Here is a 6,000-nt window from a genome sequence, read left to right on the forward strand (position 1 = left end):
GATGTGTATTGAGGTAGAACTATTTCCAGTTTTCTGTTGTCCACCACTGTCCACTACTGTCCCTCACTGTCCACTACCATTGTTCACCACTGTCCACTACTGTTGTCCACCACTGTCAACCATTGTCCACTACTGTTGTCCACTACTGTCCACCACTGTCCGTCACTGTTGTCCATCACTGCCCACTACTGTACAGCACTGTTCACCACTGTCCACTGTTGTCCCTCACTGTGCACTACTATCCAGCACTGTTCATCACTGTCCACTACTTTTGTCCACTACTGTCCACTTTTGTCCATTGACCAGCACTGTCCACTAATGTTGTACACTACTGTCCACTACTGTTGTCAACCACTGTCCATCACTGACCACCCCTGTCAAGTATTGTTCACCACTGACTACCACTGTCCACTACTGGTGTACACTATTGTCAACTACTGTTGCCAACCACTGTCCACTATCATTGTTCACCACTGTTCACCACTGACCACCACTGTCCACTACTGTTGTCCCCTATTTTCCAATACGTTTGTCCACCACTGTTCACTACTGTTGTCCACCATGGTCCAATACGTTTGTCCACCACTGTCCACTACTGTCCCTCATTGTCCACTATGAATTTTACCACTGTAAACTATTGTTGTCCACCACTGTCAGCCTCTGTCCACTACCATTGTCCACCACTGACCACCGCAGTCCATTACTGTTGTCCACCACTGTCCATCACTTGTCCATCATTGTCCACTACTGTCCAGCATTGCTCACCACTTCCACTGTTGTCCCCCACTGTGCACTACTGTCCAGCACTGTTCAGCACTGTTCAGCACTGTCCACTACTGTTGTTCACCACTGACCACCACTATCCACTACTATTGTACACTACTGTCCACTACTGTTGTCAACCACTGTCCATCACTGACAACCCCTGTCAAGTACTGTTGTTCACCACTGACTACCACTGTCCACTACTGGTGTATACTACTGTCCACTACCATTGTCCAACACTGTCCACTACCATTTTCCACCACTGTCCACTACTATTGTCCACCACTGTCCACCACTTTCCACTACTGTCCCCACTTTCCACTATGATTGTCCAACACTGTCCACTACTGTTGTCCACCACTGTCAACCACTGTCCACTACCATTGTCCCCACCATCCACCACTGTCCACTACATTTGTCAACCACTGTCCACTACTGTCTCCACTGTACACTAACATTGCTCACCACTGACCACCACTGTCCACTACTGTTGTCCACCACTGTCCATCACTGTTGTCCACCACTCTCCACTACTGCCAGCACTGTTCACCACTGTCCATTGTTGTCCCCCACTGTGTACTACTGTCCAGCACTGTTCACCAGTGTCCACTACTATTGTCCACCAGTGACCAACACTGTCCATTATTGTTGTACACCACTGTCCACTACCATTGTCCATCACTGTCCACCACTGTCCATCACTGTTATCCACCACTGTCCAGTACTGTCCCGCACTGTTCACCACTGTCCATGGTTGTCCCCCACTGTGCACTACTGTCCAGCACTCTTCACTACTTTCCACTACTGTTGTCCACCAGTGACCAACACTGTCCATTACTGTTGTACACTACTGTCCACTACCATTGTCCATAACTGTCCACCGCTGTCCACTACCATTGTCTACCACTGTTGTCAACCACTGTTCACTACCATTGTCTACCACAGTCCACTACCACTGTCCACTACTGTTGTCCAACACTGTCCACTACCATTGTCCACAACTGTCCACTACAGTTGTCCAACATTGCACTACTGTCCACCACTGTCCACTACTATCCACCTCTGTCCACCACTGTCCACTATCATTTTCCACCACTATCTACTACTATTGTCCACCATTGTCCACTACCCATGTCCAACACCTTCCACTAGTGTTGTCCACCACTGTCCACTACTGTCCCTCCCTGTCCACTACCCATGTCCAAACCATCCACTACCTTGTCCACCACTATCAACCACTGTCCACCACCATTGTCCACCACCATCCACTACATTAGTCAACCACTGTCCACTACTGTCCCCACTGTACATTAAAATTGTTCACCACTGTCCACCACTGTTCACCACTGACCACCACTGTCCACTACAGTTGTCCACGACTATGCACCACTGTTCACCACTATCCACTACTGTTGTCCACTACTGTCCATCACTGTGTGTCACAGTTATCCACCACTCTCCAGTACTGTCCAGCACTGTTCACCACTGTCCATGGTTGTCCCCCACTGTGCCCTACTGTCCAGCACTGTTCACCACTGTCCACTACTGTTGTCCAACAGTCACCAACACTGTCCACTACTGTTGTACACCACTGTCCACTACCATTGTCCAACACTGTCCACCACTGTTGTCAGCCACTGTTCACTACCATTGTCTACCACAGTCCACTACCACTGTCCACTACTGTTGTCCAACACTGTCCACTACCATTGCCCATCAGTGTCCATCACTGTCCTTTACTTCCACTACTCTTGTCAAATACTGTTCAACACTGACCACTACTGTTTTGCACTACTGTCCACCACTGTCCATCACTGTTGTACACCACTGTCCACTACCTTTGCCCATCACTGTCCACCTCTGTCCTCTACTGTTGTCCACCACTGGCCACCTCTGTCCTCTACTGTTGTACACTACTGTCCACTACTGTTGTCAAACACTGTCCACCACTGACCACCACTGTCCACTCCTGTTATCCACCAGTGTTCACCATCATTGTAAATTACGGTTCACCACTGTCCACTACCATTGTCCAACACTGTCCAACACTGTCCACTACAATTTTTCACCACTGTCCACTACTGTCCACCACTGTTCACCACTGACCACCACCATCCACTACTGTTGTCCACCTCTGTCCACCACTGACTACCACTGTCCACTACTGTTGTCCACTACTGTCCACCACTGCCCAGCACTGTTCATCACTGTCCAATGTTGTCCTCCACTGTGCAGTACTGTCCAGTACTATTCACCACTGTCCACTACTGTTGTCCACTACTGTTCACAATCACTGTACATTACTGTCCACCACTGACCATTACCATTTTCCAACACTGTCCACTACCACTGTCTACTACTGTTGTCCAACACTGTTCACTACTGTTTTCAACCAATGTCCACTACCTTTGTCTACCACTGTCCACTACCACTGTCCAATACTGTTGTCCAACACTGTCCACTAACATTGTCCATCACTCTCCACCACTGTCCTCTACTCTCCACTAATCTTGTCAACTACTGTTCAACACTGACCACTTCTGTTGTACACTACTGTCCACCACTGTCCATCACTGTTCTCCAACACTGTCCACTACTGCCTACCACTGTCCACTGTTGTCCCCCACAGTCCACTACTATCCATCACTGTCCAGCACTGTCCACCTCTGTCCTCTACTGTTGTCCACCACTGGCCACCTCTGTCCACTACTGTTGTCCACCTCTGTCCACTACTGTTGTCAAACACTGTCCACCACTGACCACCACCGTCCACTCCTGTTATCCACCAGTGTTCACCATCATTGTAAATACGGTTCACCACTGTCCACTACCATTGTCCAACACTGTCCACTACCACTGTCTACTACTCTTGTCCAACACTGTACCCTACTGTTGTCACTGTCCACTAATATTGTCTACCTCTGTCCACTACCACTGTCCACTACTGTTGTCCAATGCTGTCCACTACCATTGTTCATCACTGCCTACCACCGTCCTTTACTGTCCACTACTCTTGTCAAGTATTGTTCACCACTGACCACTACTGTTGTATATTACTGTCCACCACTGTCCACTACTGTTGTACACTACTCTCCACTACTGTTTCCCCTTCTTTCCACTACTGTTCTCCACCAATGTCCGCTACCATTGTCCACCACTGTCCACTACTGTTGTCCACCACTGACCACTACTGTCCCTCACTGTCCACTACCCATGTCCAACACTGTCCACTGTTGTCCACCACTGTCAACCACTGTCCACTACCACTGTCCACCACTGTCCACTACATTTGTCCACCACTGTGCACTACTTTCCCCCACTGTCCACTACTATCCACCACTCTCCATCACTGTCCACTACCATTATCCACAACTGTCCACCACTGTCCAATATGGTTGTCCACCACTGTCCAATACTGTCCACTATGATTGTCCAACACGGTCCACTACCATTGTCCACCACCCACCACTGTCCAGTACAGTTGTCCACCACTGTCCACTACTGTCCACCACTGTTCACCACTGACCACCACTGTCCACTACTGTTGTACACTACTGTCCACTACTGTCTAGCACTGTTCACCACTGTCCACTGTTGTCCCCCACTGTGCACCACTGTCCAGCACTATTCACCACTGTCCACTACTCTTGTCCACCACTGACCACCACTGTCCACTACTGGTGTACACTGCTGTCCACTACTGTTGTCAACCACTGACCACTGCTGTCCACTACTGTTGTTCACCACTGTTCACTATCATTGTACATTACTCTCCACCACTGTCCACTACCATTGTCCAACACTATCCACTACCACTGTCTACTACTATTGTCCAACACTGCTCACTACTGTTGTCAACCACTGTCCACTACCATTGTCTACCACTGTCCATGACCACTGTCCACTACTATTGTCCAACACTGTCCACTACCATTGTCCATCACTGTGCTCCACTGTCCTCTACTGTCCACTACTGTTGTCAACTACTGTTCACCACTGACCACTACTGTTGTACACTACTGTCCACCACTATCCATCGCTGTTGTCCACCACTGTCCACTACTGCTTACCACTGTCCACCACTGTCCACTGTTGTCCCCCACAGTCCACTACTATCCAGTATTGTCCACCACTGTCCACCTCTGTCCACTTCTGTTGTCCACCACTGGCCATAACTGTCCACTACTGTTGTACACTACTGGCCACTACTATTATCAAACACTGTCCACCACCACTGCCCTCCATTGTCCCACACTGTCCACTACCAATGTCCAACACTGTCCACTGCAGTTGTCCACCACTGTCCACTACTGTCCCTCACTGTTCACTACCTATGTCCAACACTGTCCACTACTGTTGTCCACCACTGTCAACCACTATCCACTACCGTTGTCCATCACTGTCCACTACTGTCCACTACCATTGTATTTGAATACCTGTATGTGAATACAGGTCTTTCACTTGCTTGGCTGTTTTTAGCTGTTCTGAAGGATGTCGTTTCACTAATTTCTTTCTCAGCCTATTTATCATTTGTGTAATGGAGAGCTACTGATTTCTTTGAGTTAATTTTTATCTAGACTCTTTGCTGAAGTTGTTTATTAGCTGTAGGAGTTCTCTGGTAGAATTTTTGGGTGACATGTATATTATCATATCATCTATGAATAGTGATACTTTGACTAAGATCTTCCTTTCTAATTTGTATTTCCTTGATCTCTTTTGTTGTCTTATTGTTCTAGCTGGAACTTCAAGTATTATATGAAATAGTTACAGAGAGAGTGGGAACCTATATCTTCTCCCTGATCTTAATGGAATACATTTAAGTGTTTCTTCCTTTAATTTGATATTGGGTATTGTCTTGTTGTATATTGCTATTATTACGTTTAGGTATGTGCCTTGTATCCCTGATATTTTCAAGACTGTTAATATTAATGGGTGTTGGGGTTTGTAAGAGGCTTTTTCAGCATCTAATGAGATGATCACCTGATTTGTTTTTTCTTTCACCTTGTTTATATGGTGGATTAATTTGATGGATTTTTATATGTTCAATCATTCTGGCCTCCCTGGGATTGAAGCCTGGTTGATCAGGTTGAATGATGTTTTTGATGTTCTCTTGGATTTGGTTTTCAAAAATTTTATTATTTTTGCATTTATGTTCTTAAGGGAAATTGGGCTGAAATTCTCTTTCTTTCTTGAGTCTTTGTGTGGTTTAGTTATCATGGTGACTGTGGCCTCATA

Source organism: Rattus norvegicus, chromosome X, assembly GCF_021556685.1.
Source record: "Rattus norvegicus strain SHRSP/BbbUtx chromosome X, alternate assembly SHRSP_T2T, whole genome shotgun sequence".
Classification (NCBI taxonomy): Eukaryota; Metazoa; Chordata; class Mammalia; order Rodentia; family Muridae; genus Rattus; species Rattus norvegicus.